Source organism: Phaethon aethereus, assembly GCF_964289735.1.
Source record: "Phaethon aethereus genome assembly, chromosome: 2".
Taxonomy (NCBI): Eukaryota; Metazoa; Chordata; class Aves; order Phaethontiformes; family Phaethontidae; genus Phaethon; species Phaethon aethereus.
Window position 1 is genome coordinate 37,457,496 of NC_138582.1, and position 18,196 is coordinate 37,475,691.

General features: G+C 40.0%; 1 protein-coding gene across 5 annotated transcripts in view; it reads left to right on the plus strand.

The window, feature by feature from the left end:
* The window catches only part of EYA1 (EYA transcriptional coactivator and phosphatase 1), a gene marked incomplete at its 5' end in the record, with an annotated part of 153,561 nt that overhangs the window by 51,319 nt on the left and 84,046 nt on the right, over positions 1 to 18,196 (plus strand). The window lies entirely within an intron of this gene.

Here is an 18,196-nt window from a genome sequence, read left to right on the forward strand (position 1 = left end):
GGTTGAAGAGATGAGAAGAAATATATAACAAATGGATCAGTATCAGAGAGAGTGATCCCTTACATGTCTCAAGCAAAATATAAGCAACCTCCCTATCCTATGGAACATCTAAGAATAGGATAGAATAGGATAGAATAGGATAGGATAGGATAGAATAGGATAGGATAGGATAGGATAGGATAGAATAGAATAGAATAGAATAGAATAGAATAGAATAGAATAGAATAGAATAGAATAGAATAGAATAGAATAGAATAGAATAGAATAGAATAGAATAGAATATTTCCGTTGGAAGGAACCTGCAATGATCATCTAGTCCAACTGCCTGACCACTTCAGGGCTGATCAAAAGTTGGAGCCTGTCGTTAAGGGCATTGTCCAAATGCCTCTTAAACACTGACAGGCTTGGGTCATCAACCACCTCTAGGAAGTCTGTTCCAAGAGAATAGTTTCCACTGGGAAATACATGTGTTTCTTCCCCAAAGGAGAGTTTAACTACCTTGTGTAAAGAAAGACAAATTGTGTAAGTTGGTTAACCAAAGGGTAAATTGCAAGACGGCTGGAAAATCGTGCTAGGTGAATGTGGGCATCTCCAGCTGTTGACAGTGGCTCATGAACAGCTGGATAGCGGAACCTGCTATGAAAAAACTGTCATAGCCAGCCAGCTCGTGTTGCCATGGGACTGTACCCACTGCCAGTATAATTCAGAATATCTGTAATTCATACTTCAGTGGCTCAGATCAAGAGAGCTGATAGAGTCAACACCAGAGATCTAATAAATATGCCCACTCCCTTCTCTCATCTTCAAAGTCAAGAGAGGGAAATAAACTTCCGACACGCAATAAGGCAGTCACCCCTGCGTGGGAGAACGGACTCCTCAGAAAGTATTTATAACGTGGTTAGGAGTGGTTATAACTGGTGTGTTGGACAATGCATTGACTTCTCTGATAAACACTTTCTGAAAAGTGACTTCCAGAGTGGACAAGGAATTATGTAAATGGAGAGATAATCAGATAAAGTGATGGAGACTGAAGGAATGAAACGCTCTTTCAGGGTGCAGTTATGAAAAGATGATTGGGATGCATTCAGCAGATTTCAGCTAATGAAGTCAGAGTTGTGATTGCAGGCAGGTGAGGAAAAGGAACAAATTTAAATGGCAAATCAGTACTTATATATCCTAGACTTGCAGGAAATCAGGGTTTCATTTGTTTGAGCCCAAATTGTTGAAAAAAAATGATTACAGGAAATTTTGAAAATGTTCTTTTTAGGAACTCTTTCTTGTGGTGTGTTTTTTTTTTTTATAAAAATAGTTTTATTTTCATTATCATCATATCCAGTAACTCTGATAAACACCTGACAAACATGATAAACGTTCTAGTAAACACATTGATAACATTTGTACTGAATTGCAGAAACATTTCTGAAAACGGCAGGTGAGGAAAACGATGATTTCATGAGAGATTCAGCGTCTTCAGGAGATGCTTCCTTTGTGGCAATAGATAAGCCATGTTTATTGAAAGCTAGATTAAAAGCAGGTTTTGCCAGTTGTAGGGAAGATGCAGAAATTCTCATTCGGCCTGAATCTGTGCCTCTCCTCCCCCCCATCCCATCCCAGAAGGCCACCTGCCCTGTGGAGATACTGTGCCATTCTCTTGCAGGTTTCTCCTGCCACGTGCTTATGAGAGCTGCAGCTGCACCCCCTCGTGGGGTAGCTTTCGGATTTGAACCCGAGTCCCTCATGTAGGTGCCTGCACACTGCGGCTGCTGCTTCTCCCAAAACTGATTCACTCAAGTACCATCCAGGAGGGGAAGGATACGACTTTGGTCACGAGAGCTGCGGTGTGAAGGCAGCTGTTTGATCCTGCAGGTAGGTCCTGAGTTGCAGGACGGACCACCATGCTGTCCTACTCTCTGTCAAGAGGTCTTCTCCACCTCTCCTGGCCGAGCCGCTTTGCTGTCCTACAGAGAGGTGCAGCGCCTGGCCCTAAGGAATTGCGTCTGCCCGCGGCTGCGGCTGCTGTGACGCGCTCTGAATCCCGGCAGCGCCGGGGCAGGAGGGGACGGTCGCCTGAGCGCAGTGCTCAGCTCCGCATGGGGCGGAATGGCGCTCGGTACGCTCAGTAGCATGACTGAAGCACCGGTTCCGGTCCGACATCATTACTACGTCATTTTTCTTAGATGATGTCCGGTATTTGGGTTACATCGTAAGTTAGGGTGAAAGCTAAGGCCACTGCTGGAGCTGGGAACGGTTTGGGGGTGTTTGGGTTTTTTTCTGGCAAACAAGAAGAATGTTCATTTCACTTTCTTGATCCAATTCATCATTATCCAGTATACTTACTCATAATATTAATATCTTGTCATAAAATTTATTTTTCATTGTAATTGTCAGACAACAGTCATTAATAAGATGCTAACCTTTACTTGGTATTCCATCTGTGACTGGAACCCCAGAGTTCTATAAATCGGTTTTAAAAGTTCAACATCAGTTTGAACATTTCAAACCATACCTGTTTCTGTCAAGCTTTCATAAAAGGATGTTTCAAAATTCACTATTTTTTTAGTTGTTCTTTTTGAATCTGCACATTTCAGAATGCAAGCGGAGTAAGGGTATATTTGGGACATTCAAGTCATGGAGCTAATCCAAAACGCATTCAAGTGAACTAAATTTATTTGATTTACTTCTTCTTTCAGTAGAATCCATCCTGCAGAGATGTTAATTTGGACACATTTGCATTTGGTCTTAGGCAGGGAAGGATGCAGTGGATTAATAATTCTTCTAGGATGGGTGGAAGGAAGCACATTTTCATATGCTAAAGGAGATATTAAATGAATTAGTCATTCCCTTGAGCAAATGACACCTATGTGCTTATGTCACGTTGATATGTGGCAATCATATAAAGTCTGAATGTCACCATTTTTATTATTTATTAGGTTATCATGTTTCCACTGATGTCTGCACATGTACTTTCATGTTTGTTGGCTGTTAAATGACATCACTGCTTTCTAGCTGCTAATAGTTCTCATTACTATTAGTTCTTAGCTATTTGAGAATTTATTGGTATTATACATGGATCTTTCTATGAAGAGCCATGTATGTGCTTCAAGAGAGCTAAAGTTGAAAACTGGTCATGTATTTTTAAGCTGTGCAGTGCAGTTTTATTAAAACAAAGAAACCTATGTCTTGCAAAGTTACAAGCAAGCTTAGGTATGTGTAAAGATTTAGCAAATCAGTGTCTCCAACCAACCTCTTAAATCACTGTGATTTATGCTTTTTTTATTCATAGTCATGAATTTCTAAACCAAATGTAAACAGCAGTCTTCAAACCTCTTATTCAGAGTCTCTAAAGTCCACTTCTCTTACTAAAGTAATAGGAAACATTTTTTACTGCCTATTAACTTACAGCTATTTTTTCATTGCCATTCACTTCAAGTCATTTTGTGGTACCTATTCAAATTTTGAGAAACTGGTGTTTTGGAGGACTTCAGTGCATCCAAACATGAAGAGAATACTAAGCCTGGATCCTGCAACCTGGGCTGTGAGGGTAGACTCCGACACCGGTACACAGCCCGTTTGAGGTAAGAAGGACTGTTGATGGGTACGACAGTCCACCTTTGGACTTCACTGCAGGATGGTGGCCTGGGCTGAAGCAGACCCCAACACTGGCTGACAAGAGCCTCGTGACGTAGGACCCGCTGAAACCTATTTCATCCTGCACATTCATCAGATGGTAAAAACAATTTTAGGCATCCCCATATTAGATTGCTGTAAAAAATATTTGACCTACCAGTTGTTACTTTATGATGCATACTGCATAACTGTTATTTACTTACTGACCAGAAAAACAAGAGCCAAATCCTGGAATTCATCAACTAATAGAGAAATATTTGTATAAAGCTCCTGCTGTGCTTGATATACCACATATGTCTGAGGCCAATTCCATAAAAAGAAACTTAACACGAAGTTGGTGCTGTTTTAATTCAGGCTTTAAGATGCATACACAATATTTCGTAGTAGTTTAGAAGTGAAAATATTAATAGCGTTTTCTTATTTTTTTAAAAAAGGTTTAGAGCTAAAAATAATAAGGATATTATGAGAGGGGAGACAGGAGGGAAAGAGAAATGCATTGTAGGGGTATTATTGCTGGTTTGGGGCAGCTTTTTTGGGTCTCGGAGAGGAACTAGAGCCTTATGGCGCCTGAGCTGTCCCCAGCTGAAGGGCAGCCGCTCTCCATCCCTTGGATTTCCCCCTTCCCAACGGAAGGCACCACGCAGTTCCTCAGACTCTCTCTGAATTCAAAACCCTTTCTAGGTGTGGATTAAGGTTTGGGAGGGGAAGCCTTCTGTTGTGGTTTAGCCCCAGCTGATAACTAAGCCCCACGCAGCCTCTCACTCACTCCTCCACAGTGGGACGGGGGAGAGAATCGGAAGAGTAGAAGTGAGGAAACTCATGGTTTGAGATAAAGACAGTTTAATAAGTAAAGCAAAAGCCACGGACACAAGCAAAGCAAAACAAGGAATTCATTCACCACTCCCCATGGGCAGGCAGGGGTTCAGCCATCTCCAGGGAAGCAGGGCTCCATCATCCGTAATGGTTTCTTGGGAAGACAGACGCCATCACTCCGAACGTCCTCCACCCCTTCCTTCTTCTTCGTCCCAGCTTTATATACTGAGCATGACGTCGGATGGTAGGGAATATCTCCTTGGCCAGCCTGGGTCACCTGTCCCAGCTGTGTCCCCTCCCAGCTTCCTGTGCACCCCCAGCCTGCTCGCTGCAGGCCAGCACGAGAAGCTGGACTGTCCTTGAGTACTTAGCAACAACTCAAAACATCAGCACGTTATCAACATTTTCTCATCCCAAATCCAAAACATAGCCTCACACTAGCTTCTATGAAGAAAATTAACTCTACCCTGGCTGAAACCAGGACACCTTCATTCTGGATGCTTGTTTTCCTTTGCAGCAAGGGGTGGGGAAGCAACTCATCGGTGGCTACGGGGGCCAGAGGTGCTTTCCCGTAAGGCCACAGCCTGCTGGGCCTCGGTGGAGCAGGCGGCAGTCCCACCGGTGTCCTCAGCCAGGGCAATGGAGCCCTTTTTTGTGCCCGAGGCACCACAAGGCATCACCTGAAGCATTCAGTCGCCAGCAGCATAATTCTGACTTCATTTCAGTAAGCAGTCATCTGCCGTGGGGTACATTGGTGGAGTATTTTTCAAGCTAGTGCATTTCTAGGCTATTAAATCTACTAAATTTTCCTAGATGTCTCTAATTTAGGATTTGCTGCTTTCCAGAAGAGATAAATACTAAAAATCAGCCTAGGTACACAAAGGTACCCTGCTTACGGATATAAGGAAAGTGGCACCAGATGCACCAAAGATAAATAAGCATTTTTGAGTTGCACCCAACATATTCCTTATACTGATAGCTGCCAAATTATGATTTTTTAAAATCAAATTATAAGAGTTAAAAACTGTTTACCTCTGCTCATCCACCTTTTCCTCAAGTCCTTCATACCGTTTTGTTTGTTGTGTGTATCTGTGTGTCCTCTTCTCCTTATGTTATTGCATTCCTCTGGTATCGCTGCACGAAGAGCGTGCCGCCTCTTCTCGGTGTGCGGTACCCGTGCTGCATCTTTCAGCATATAACTTGGCACCCAGGGCAAGGTGTGTTTTCATTTGTCTGCGTCTAGTTTGGCAACATTATTTAATGGAGGTTGTCGTGTGTAGAGATTCCTGTGTTACAAACGGCAAGGTATCCTTAAAGACACATTTTCAGAACTTCATCAGGTGACTCACTCGGCTGGATATGAATGCTTCAGTCTTTTGCGTATGCAAATGTGATACAAGGCAGAGGGGCAAGGTATATGATTTGGTTTTTTAGATATTGAAATCAAACGTTTGCCTGTTCTTAATTCTTGTGAAACTCTCTTGAAATCCTTATTTTAACCGATTTTCCTCTAAATTAATGACAGGTTTGCAGGGACAAAAGTACTGACTGCCCTCTAATTTTTTTTTCCCTTGAGCCTATGTTTGAAAGGGATCTGTCATCTTATGTTCGTGGGCTGAAAATATATGTGTAATTATGGATAATTGGTTTAGGAATTAAATATTCCTCTGGAAAGGTAGATTGTCAAGCAGGAAATAGATGTAGAAAATCTGTATAATGCACTTAATTAAAAAAAATCCGTATTAGTAGCCTGGAAGTATCCAAGCAGTAAAAAGAGTTTAGGCTTTGTTTACATTTTGGCTGCAAGAGGTGCCTCTCTTTAAGTATTTAGATAAACAAACCAAAGCTGCTGTTTTCATTAGCATGTAACACAGAGCCCAGTTTCCTTACCGCCGAGAACGTTGAACTAAAATTCGGTGGCAGAAAGCAATTTGATCTCTTGCAAATATGAGTCTTGATAAACCTTACAGTATGGAAAAAAAACCCAACCAACCTTCAAATTTCGTACCTATTGACATTGCTTAATAAAAACATCTCGAGTGCTGGTGCTTCTGGGTGTGTTTCCAATAGCAATGTGATTGCAAGGCTCTGTGGATAAAGTTACCAATCCTTTGAATTCTGACCTTCAGTCTAAAACAGCTTTAGAGGTTACTCTTTTTCCGATTTGTGAGATTGCAGAGAAAAAGTTAATGCTGCTGGAAGGAAGCGGGGGAGGGAGCCGGGCTTGGAGATGAGAACTGGGACTTTGAAGCCATCTGAGAAGTTTTCCTCTGGCCTTGATTTGTAACAACAAATATTGGCAGTCTGACTGAGTAATTACACGAAGTTTCAAAATAGAGCATACGGCAATTGAAATTTCTGTGAATACAATTACTATTGAGACCCAATTGATTTTAAGGGAATTTGGGTTCAACAAAATCTGGATTCTTGGGGCAGCCATAGCCATCAAAACCTGAGACTTAGCGTAAGCCCAGCATCTGTGTCTATGGGGAGGGGAAACCTCAAAATTGAGTCCCCCCTAGATACATCAGCTGGAAGTGTCTGTCTCTCTCCACTGCAGATGAGGGTTGGGATGATCATCTTAAACTAAATGCTTAATTTTAGATAGTTATAATTAGGTGAGAATCTAACCCCTGATGAACAACTGAGGGTCATGGTATAATTACTGTAAGGTTCAAAAGAATTTATTGTGGTAAATTTCTTAAAAACAGTTTACAGGAAAAGCAATTGATGCGAGTGTAAAATAATTTGCCCTTGTAAGGATTATTTTAACTTAGATTTCCACTTTTTCCTTTTCATTACAAGGCCCAAAATGTGGAATATTTCTGAACTTCACTCTTAGAAGATACTTCACCCTTCCTGATCGTCGTAAGAAAAATATGTGTGACTGAATGTTTCAAGGTTAAGGACATACATATTTACTGTATTCAACTAATGCAAGGTTTGTGATTTGAATGTGTGTTTATGAATCACTTATATTAGTCATAAATACGGGCTTGTCTTAATAATTCGTCAAAGTGAGCTTGGATTGCTGTTCTTCCAGTTTTCTTCATAATTCTAAATGCTTTAATTAAAAATTATTTTCTTTATATATTTTTTTTATTTGCTTTTCCAGTCTTACATGTCAGCAGCTGAAAAATTATGCAATAATTGACACAAATAACTAAAATACAGTAATGATCCACTGCTCCATCTGCTGTTGAACAGTGACATGAATAATGCTTCAGGAAAAAAATACGGAACGCATTTAGGAAATAATAACAAAATGGAATTTGCAACAAATAAACCTATTGTTTCTGTGGTTAGTGAACAAACATATTTTTCTTGCAGAATTAAGAATTCTGAGTACGACTTTAATTCAGAGCTGAAAAACAAAGAGGAACTTTCCATCTCCCTTTTCACCTTATAGGAGGTGCTGACAAAACTGGTTTTGTTCATGTTAATGGAAAATAGTTGGAGTACAGACAGTCTAGCATGACTGAGCTGACTCGTGTTATACAGTGTGCTGTATTTATATCACTGGTAAAAATGTAAGTTATTGCTGTGAAAAAAATGACAATGTTCTGTAAATTCTAACTTTTTTCTAGTAGCACTAAACGAAAGATGAGGAAGGCTTAAATAGTTGTGGGAGGACGAACAACGGAAAAATGGCATGTGTGTGAAATGATGTGTTTTATAGTCTTTACAGAACAATGGGACTTGATTATTTTGTCAGCTCACTGGTAATCTCTCATTTGTACTGCGTTCTCCGTGCAACTGAGTCTTCTGAGGAACTACTGAGTATAGCTTTTATCACCCGTTAGAGTGCTAGCAAGCTGCTCCTCATCATCACTGGTGCATTTGATTTGACTTGTACATTTTTGTAAGCAAGTTATTATTATTGACACATCACAGTGAAGGATGATTATTTTCCATTTTGTAGGCAGTTATGTTTCCATGCTGAGCTGGAGTAAAAGCTTCAATGTAAATTAGAAAAATTAGCTCTTGCTCAAGGATGCTCACAGGTTGCTTTTGAGCAAGAGCTCTTTTGAGCTGAGGGTTTTGTTTGCGAAAGAAAGTGACATTCTCAGTGATTCTTAGGTACCATAGACAGTATTATCCACACCCCTTCCCTGTATAACCATTGAACTTTATTGGAAAACAGAAAATAATTTTCAGTAGTTCAGTTTAATAGATAAAACATTGCTTAAATGAAGGCTGTTATAGTCAGGAAATCTACAATATTACTCTTAAATCAGGAATAGATCTCAGAGCTCTGCCCTCAGAGTGTCACAGACCTGGTGTCTCAGTCTTTAGGGAAAAGCGGTGCCATCACTTTTGGGTAGAGCATCTACTTCAGATGATATGGAGACCAGAGCTTACCAGTGTTTTTCTGTGGCGATCGTAAGTGTAATTCATGAGATTTCTAGAAGAGAAAAGTGATGTAGGAAGTTTTCATCTGGGTGTCACAAAGTACCAAAAGAGAGATGACAATAGTAGATATATTTAAAACTTAGCCTCACGTAGGAAACCTTCCCTGCCAGACTACTTACTCATTTTGCAGTTAGAGTACTGACCATATTTATAGTTACACTGTTTGTGTCTATAAATATACATATGCTATATATTTTTTTTCCCTCGTTACATAGTGCTTTTAAGATGCAACGGATCTATTGAAAAAACATGCATACCTTGATTTTGGAAAGTGAAAACCTGTGAAACACTAAGGTATCTGCTATCAAACTAGATGTTGACTTCTTCTGTGGAAAATGTCTGCATTCGTTTATGTCATTGTCTAGAACCATTTCAGAATCGTATAAAGTCGTGCTTTCATTCAAAAAGCTAAAGCAGTATCTACTTAAGATTAATAAAGACTACTATTTCTTATTTTAAATTATACGAAATGATCCTGCGCTTCATACTGAAGTTGCTGGTTAAAAACAAGTACAATTTCATGCAAACTAGCAAAGATGTCATTGGGGCCAGCAGTTTATATACATTTTGACTAAGGACGATGGTTAGCAGCACACACCTTTTCTTAGAACACGTTACATATAGACCTTAATTAATGGTTTATTTTATCCAGTGTATCTTGAAAGAATATAATGAAATTGTCCTCCTCAATCACACTTAGAGTTTTGGACAGAACAGTTAAAACGGTTGATTTCTGTCACTTTTTTTGTTTGTATTTACCAAGGTCTTTCTACTTTTTGCTGACGTGAGTAGCATGAGACAATAAGGGCTCCTGTCAAACGCTGCAAACTTCTGCTCCAGCCAGGGACGTCTCTAGGCAACAGCTGCTATGTGTAAGATAAAACTTGTATGGAGACATAGGAGGGATATTGCCTGCTTCAGAGGGTTCTGACGGTGCACTGCAGTCGTCATGCGAAGAGCCAGGCAGCGGCTTTTGGGAGCGGTGGGATGCGCAGCTTTTGCTTCAGTGAAGTGTGCTCTTCCTGGGCCTATTCCTAGTGTTAAATATTTCAGTAGCGTTTCCAACTTAGAGACAAACATGCAAACATCCCACTGTTCCATATCCATCTTCTATCTAGTTTTTCTTCATTACCAGCACATCTGTAATTGTGGCACCTAAGCGCCCAGTAAATACTGTCTTCAGGACAGACCGGCTTTACTCATGTTAAAATACGTGTGTGACATTGCTTATGGAGTTAAAACCGTATTGCATGAGCAATAGTTGTAAAAATATACCCAATCGCTTGTGTGGATTCAATGTTATGTAATAGGCCTGGTCCCTTACTTCTGATGACTCTTGAGATGCCAGCTGCATCAGCAGGAATGCAGAATCAGGGCAAATTCAGGCATGATGTAAACATATAAAAATCCCACTGAATTCTCTGTTCCAAACCCAGTGTTAGTGCAATTGTGGTTTAAAATTGATGTTGGGTGCCAGTGATCAACAACTCAGCCTGCACTAATTTGGTATGCAGTTAGTTGGAAGGACAAAAGCAAAAATCCAAGTAAACAAACCTCTTTCAGATAGGTTTCAAATAGGTGCGGTGCTCAGCTGGCATAATTAGATTAACTATCGAAATAAAAAAAACTGCACTCACTTAAACCAAATGAGGGTCTGGTTCATGGTATCAGCTGTAGGATAAGTTCATAGGTTAGACCATACCGTGGGGTAATGATATACACTAATCTGAAGTCAAATCTTCAGACATCAGATAAAGAACTTTAAGGCACTGTTTAATGGCTGTATAAACACAGAGGACCCCACTTTATCTTATATCCCCCATCTAGATCATTTATATGGCTTCAGTTCCCATACTGCCTAAATGCCATACTACAGAAGAGATTAAAAATTCAAAGACGATTCTTTTCTTGCAATGCATCGTCAACACCCTTAGCCTCTATGTAATTTATCCCGTGTTTATCATCACATCATCAAGCTCTGCATGTGTGTGGGGGGATCTGTCTTAGTTTAATTAAATACAGAGACTGGGCACACTCCTAGTTATTACTTAGACAAAACTCCCATTAGGGACTACAAACTCTAACCAACAGTAAACCTATTTCAGCAAGCTTTACATTCATAAACAAAAATTTATTCATATATTTGTGCTATTTTTTCAAACATGGAACAAAACCGATTTATGCAAAAATTCACATGTATCACCAGAAGTCACCATATTTTTTTTAAATATTTTTTTTTCCATAGCATCATTTAAGTATCACTATTTTTGAGAAAGGGTTTTGAGTTACATTTTCCAGTGTCAGATTGGTACCCCACAACAACAATATGATATTTTTTGAGGTTTTTTTCCAGAAAAAAAAAAGCGCCTCTGCTTCCTGAAAGTATGTGCCTGATCTTTTTCATGTAAGAGATGGAGTTCCTAGGGAGAGTGAAGCAAGGCATGTGTCTTTAACTCTCTCTATATATAGGATTGGGTAGGGTTTTTTAAAAATGATCTTGCTAACATTGGTAAAGACTTCAGTGGTAAGCATTTTCCGGAGGATTATGGCTGTTCCAAAAAGCACATAGTTGAGAACGATTGCACAGCCTTGTATTTCAGGATTTCAGTGAATTTTACCTGACGAAACCTCACGTCTCCCTAAGAAGCCATCTGTCTTTCCTTCTCAGTTTAATATAGAACATCATAAATAGTTTTGTTGGCGCGAGATCTGGTTTGTGACTCTAAAGAAGTGAAGGGATTGTGTTTGCGCTGGCTACGCAGACGGGCCCAATCGAAAGCTGCTTATTTTGACCTGGGTTCCCATATATGGTGTGTGACTGTCCCGAGATCCCTTTTCTCCGCGAAACAAAATGAAATCCTAGGTGCCTTTTCAGCTCGAGGTTGACTTGTAGCTTTGCAAACCGATCTGCTTTTCCTGAAGTATTCCCAAAGTACTTGCTACAAAATAATGTCTCGCTTACTGGGATGTAGTAGCCAGAAGACATTTCTCCTCTAGAAGTATTGCTTGCATTCACAGATTAGTTAATTGAAGGTAAGGACATATTAGCAGTGAATAACCACAGATTTTTGTAAGGAAAAAAAAGTCTTGTTTCAGTCTATTTATACAGTATAAAGTTGGGGCTTTTTTTATTTAGTACTGTAGAACTGGCATAATATTAAGACTTCTTTTTTTTGGTACTGCAAATCGTTACGCTGTTTTCTTCATCGTATACGGATTACGTGTACTGGAAACGTGTAGAAAAATAAGTGTTACATCGATTGAAATATACTGTCTACAAAGTGGAAATGCTCTGAAGAACCCTGGTCAAATTTAGTTATTGTGTATGTTATAATGTTTTTTAACATGATGTATATATTTTTAAAGGAGTTTTTTTGAATTATGAGCAACTAAAAGTGCTGTAATAGAAATGTATCATAAACCCATTTCAGTTTAATGGCTTACTAATTAAATTACTTGATTACTTATTGATTGGTAAAAGCTAAGCTTTAAAGAGTTAGTATTACTTAATGCACAAATTTAACTGAATGCAACCATCTCCCTCTTCTTCAGAAATATTTGTAGGATCTATGGAAAGGGCCTTTACACAGTTTTAAATTTTAAAACTGGAGTAGGTGAGTTGTAATAATTTAAAGTACAGATGTGACTATGTTTGCAATTGTTTTTAGGGGTACAGATATTTCACATATCTGCATGGTTTAAACCATTTAAAAAGTTCCAGATACCTTATTTAATAAATACCTTTAAATTGGAGAAGGCTGGCTTAAATAGTTTTAGCAGACCCTTTCTTTACAAGGTTGCAAGAATCTCAGATATTTGAGAACAAATCTGTTACATATCCAATCAAAACGGCATGTCCGGACGTGCATGCTGGTTGTATGCTTAAGAGCCTCCGTGAGTATCCTTATTTAGCTTCTCTCATTGATATAATGTTGGTTCAATTCCAGTGGTTCTGTTACTACGGCTTTTGTTTAAACCCAGCTTACTGGGGGCGGCGAGGGGGGGACACAGGCATCGACACACAATTAAACTTTTTAAACCAGGAGGGACCCGAGGGATTCATTAGTTATTCTGGGCTGAAGAAGGTGCAAAAAAGAGGGGCTCCCAGCCTGCGGGCTGGGCGCGGAGGGAGCGGCCGCCGGCCAGGGGCGCGCAGCCCCCGCGCCGGTTCCGCGCCGGCGGAGTGCGGCAGCGCCGGCTGCGTTTCGCCCAAAGCCGGGAGGTTGCCTTCAGACCGCGCAAGCCTCCTTGCATTTGTTGCTTTTTAAACCAATAAGGTTTGGGACAAGAGAATAGCTGCGGTTTGCATTACAAAAACAAAAACAAAACCCAAAGGGGAAAAGAAAAAAAAAAAAAAAAGAGGGGGAAGAGGAAAAAAAAAAAAAAAAAGGGACGAAAAAGGGGAGTGAGGCGGCGAGCGGGCGCGGCGGCGTGCCCCCAGGCGTGCCGGGCAGACCCGCACGGCTGAGCAGGCAGGCGGCGGGGCTGGAGGCAGCCCCCGCCGCGGCTTTGTCTGCCCGACCCCGGCCCCGGCCCCGGCCCGCGCCCCTCCGCCGCGCCATGGGAGGCGCCGCCGCCGCCGCCCGGGAGCTCTGAGCCCGGGAGCGCGGAGGCTGCGCGCCGCGGAGACGGCGCGCCCCGGCAGCGTGAGTAGCGGGCGGGCGGGCGGCGGTGAGGCGCGGGCAGCGCGGGGCAGCGGGAGAAGCGAAAAGGGGGAAAGGGGAGAGAGAGAGAAAAAAAAAAAAACCGACCAGAAAAAGAAAAAGGGCGATCGCAACAACCGAATCGCTGAGCAGCCCGGAGGTGTGCAGCGGCGGGGGTTAAGCGTGCGCGGAGTTGCAGGGGTACTTTCTGCCGTCCCGGAGAAGGGCAGCGCTCAATTATAAATCACTAGGTGCGGCGGTTAATTTTGGCCGTGTTTCAGGCTGGGGTTTGTAGCCTTCCCACAAAGCAGATGTTAGGCGGTCCTGTTTATTGTGATCAGCCAGGTTTGGGGATTCTCCTGTTTGATTTCCTCGAGTGCTAATGATTCGGCAGATAGCAATAACGCGGTGGTGGGATGTGAAATGGGGGGGGGGGGCGGTAAAAAATAGGCACGTAATGTAGGAAACCTGTAGACCTTTCTGAAAGAGACATGAGAGCGTGAGAAAAATGATAAAAAAATTGGAAGGAAGAATGCCTGACAGAGATTTTGACAGCGCCTTCTGAAGCAGGAAATCCTTTTGCTTAATATGTTTAAATTTTCCAAGCACCAAGGAAAACACACAGATCCCCACAGGAGAACTTTTCAAGATGACAGAATAAACATCTACACAACTGAAATATTTGACGTTTATTGACATTTTAGGTGGCTTATTTAGAACGACGATCTTAGAACGAGGAAGTTAAAGACCTCTTGAAGTCTCATTAAATTTACATCTCACTTTTGAGCAACCGAGACCCACAAAACATTCCCAAGTATGTATTTCTCTCAGCATTTTTGACAAACAGCAAGAGGAAGGGCTGCCCTTTGCAGTGAAAGGTTTATTCTGCAAAAGTAAAGGTGTTGGTGCATTTGAAAGTGTTTCTTTGAACGTGGTTGGATTTTGGTGGGCTTTTTTTTTTTGGTAAGTAAATATTTAAAAACGAGGCAAGCACAAAAGATAAAAGCTGTCAGAAAAAAAAAAAAGAGTATAGTATATTTCATGTAGTTTGTTTAAATGTAAAAATTATCACAGAGAGAAATTTGGGATAAGAAGTGGAAATGTTGTGCAGTGTATCATTAGAAATTTTTAATGTTAGATACCACGTATAAAGAATCTTTTATTTTCCATCCCATACTGAGACGGTTCACAAAGCATCTGCCAGAACACGGGCTGCTGGTTTTGTGCGTAAACCAAATTAATAATGAGTATGATCTGTAAGTATGTACATGTGTCTGTGTATACGCATCATATACTTTTACGTATAGGAACACATATGCGCACAGCGTTTTACATGTTGCTCGCGAACGCATGACACGCAACATTTAACCAAGCACCTCACTGCTGTCGGAGTTTTCCCAAGGCCTGGTAGGGTCTGGAACTGAGCAGCCATCCCCTCTCAGCGGTTCTGCGCAGTGACAGACGGCTTGAGTCACGCTTCGCCTTTGGAGAGCGGAGAAAAAAGAATGAGTAATCATTTTGTTTGAATTGCAATAAGTATGAAATATTTCTCGGGAGCCAAAGAAATCTTGGAAAAGCAGAAAGACATTCTTAAATGGCTGGTCATAATAGGAGCATTGTCGCATTGTGGTGCTTCTTTCTTAAAGGGAAGAAAGCGTCAGGGTTTCAAAACGTTTCATTCATAAGCGTATGAAGCGAGCACGCAGGATAGCACTTTTAGAGGAATTTAAACTAGTAATTAAAAATGAAATAACTGTAATTACCTGCTTCTGGTTTAATAAGTGCAATTTGTCTTTGATGTATCTAGTGAAAAAGCCTTACCTCTTCACTTAGAGCTCAGTGATAATGATTATTGGAAGAGTGAAAGTATAACCAAGTTTCATGTGTTGCCAGCAAGGTGCCTTTTTGTAGCCAATTTGCATTTCAGTTTTGTAACATTTTGGCTGTTGAAGTCATTAGGTCTGTTGATACTGATTGCATAGCGCTTTTAAGGAGGCAAAGAGTGCTGTTGGGGGAAAAGTCCTCTCTCCCTCCCTCCATCCCTTGCTAAAAATGACAGATTTTTTTTTTTTTTTCCTATGGAGGAACACTTTGATTTGAAAACTGCCATTGTATTTGAAATTTGCTTCTCTAAAGTAGAACTGTGTTTTAAGAACAAGCGCGTGTGCTGGCTATAGTTTTCTGGGTTAACTTCTTATTTTCACTTAGAAAATTTCTTTTCAGCTGGAAAAATGTTTTAAATTATAGCCATTTAAAAAAAGAATTGCTCCTAGCAAGCAAAAATACTGTGGAAAACCTGTAATTTAGACAAGTACCTACATTTTATTTGCTCTGTGCTGCTGAAATTTAGAATCCCTTCCCATTTACAGTTTACTTTTCACAGAACATTATTAACTTCTTGGCTTCATACATGATCTTCTGTCAGATGCTTTTGATTTGTAATTTAGCAAAGTATAATAAACAGTGCAAAAGTCATGAATTTTCCTCCGCATCCTGAGCTCTGTGGTAGGGAAAATGTGATAAAATGTGTACCTTAAGTCTTGTTTGATGATCTCTCAAAGCAAGTTTGCCTTCTGGAAATAATTTCTGGGGTTGAAGAGCATGGTATTAACAGATTTAATGTGGCTATTCAATGGATTGGTGGAGTACTATGTGAGGTTTAACAAAATGAGAGAGACAAATTGAACATCAACAAAACCTACATCTGTGAAGAATTATAAATTTAATTAGAAAAAAGGCAAACTTAAAAGACCTCATTAACTAATCAGAATTTGATGTTACTGATTTAAGATTCTTAAATGGATGAATTTTAAGTAGCTTTGCTATCATTGTCCTTTTTTTCTCACCATGTACTATGTAGTACCCAGATCTGCAATCCAAATTAAGGAGAAAGATGTGAACGTTACTTACAACAATCAAATTATGCACAGTGATATTTTTGAGGTGTTAAGGAGAATGTGTATGTCATTTAGCATATAAGGCATTTTTAGTTTAAGCAGAGCGCAGAGTATGAAGGGTGAGTGACAAATCACTTTTTGAAGTGATCAAAATCTTTTTGATTTTTTTTTTTTTTTAAATATGCCCCTTTGGCTGGCTGGGTAAGGCTGTTGCTTTTTTTTTTTTTTTTCTCCCCCACTTTCTGTTTGATATGCGAGTTACGTTGCAGAACTTCAATTATCCAGAAATCTGTTGGCAAAAAGGGAGAATGTATGAGAGCAAGCACACGCCACCCAGAAATGTTTTTATTCTATGAGCTGGTCGTCATAAGTGTGGTTCCTTACTACGTTGTAATTTTGTACTACACATAAAAAACTGAAAGCATGTGAAGTGTAGCATTTTGTAAACTGTAACTAATTTCACTCACATCTGTGTCTAATTGTTGTCTGCATTCGCATTCTTGAGAGTAGATTTATTTTTCCTGGACCACTCTGTGGATTCAGCTGACCAGCCTAAGTGAGGATTAGTTGTTTTAAAGTTATTTTGATTAAAGAGTCATTTTTAAATATGGTAACGTGCAACACATGGTTTAAATAATCCTTGAGACACAAAGGAATATATCTAAAGTATGTCTAATGAAAATGAAGATTGTGGATATGAACTTTCACAAATCATAGAGTGTTAGAGGACATATAAGGTATATATTTAATTCACTTTGAATGAGCTGTAGTATTTTTTTTTCCCTTTCCCATGAATCTGTAAATGAAATCTTGCTCACATACACACACGTGCACGTGTGTGTATATATATATATTTGTAAATGCATGGAATTTATTATTTTTTTTATTTGGGTAAATAAAATAGTGAGGACTAAATGTATTTTAGAGTTTAGTGAAGTATGAATAGTACTGTAGGGCACTTCGGAAAATAACAGTTAATTAAAGCATCTACTTGAAAAAGGAAGTTTTTTTCTATTATAAAAGATATGTTTTAAAGGATCCTGTGCAAGAGGGAGTGAAGATAGCTCTGTAAGCAAACTTAGTTCTCACCTATAATTTTTTCCAGGTGTTTAGAAGTAACAGCAGAAACATATCCTAAGGCACTCTGCTGCAGTTTCTGGGGTAAAGAACTGAAAAAAAAAATATCTTTAAAACAAAATGCACAGTTTTGAATGTATCTGCTCATCTAGTTTGATTTGGCATGCGACGATGTATCGAAAAGCACGTTATGCAGTACTTTAAGTACCCAGTTATGAAAAGATTGATGTTTTTCAGCGTGCATTATTGCATGCTTCTTGACATCATTTGTAATGTTCTGCATTGCCTGGCTGCCCCTAGCACTTGTTTACTCTTGCTAGTAGTAATTCTGTCTGTGATTAAAAATAACAAAAAAAAACCCCTACAGACACATAAGTAGGATTTGCTTGGATGATTTTTATGGCACTTAAAATGCCTCATCTCTCTTGTCTTTGCTCTGTGATCATTTAAGAGATGTCAGTTCAGGTTGACTGGGAACGCACATGAAGGATTCTCAGTGCAGACATTAAGAGGATATATACCTTGCTCGGAGAAGCTTTTGTGTGCTTTTAAGCTAACGCTGTCTATAGCAGCGTATCTTCACCTGAATTTTATCACCTGCTGACAATTGTTACTGGCTACAGAGAAGGGTCTGTTAGCAAAGCAACGGTGTTTTTCTGATAGGGTAGGAAGCTCTATTACTCACCTGAGTTATAAAAGGAATCGTTTTATTAAACTGGAAGATTA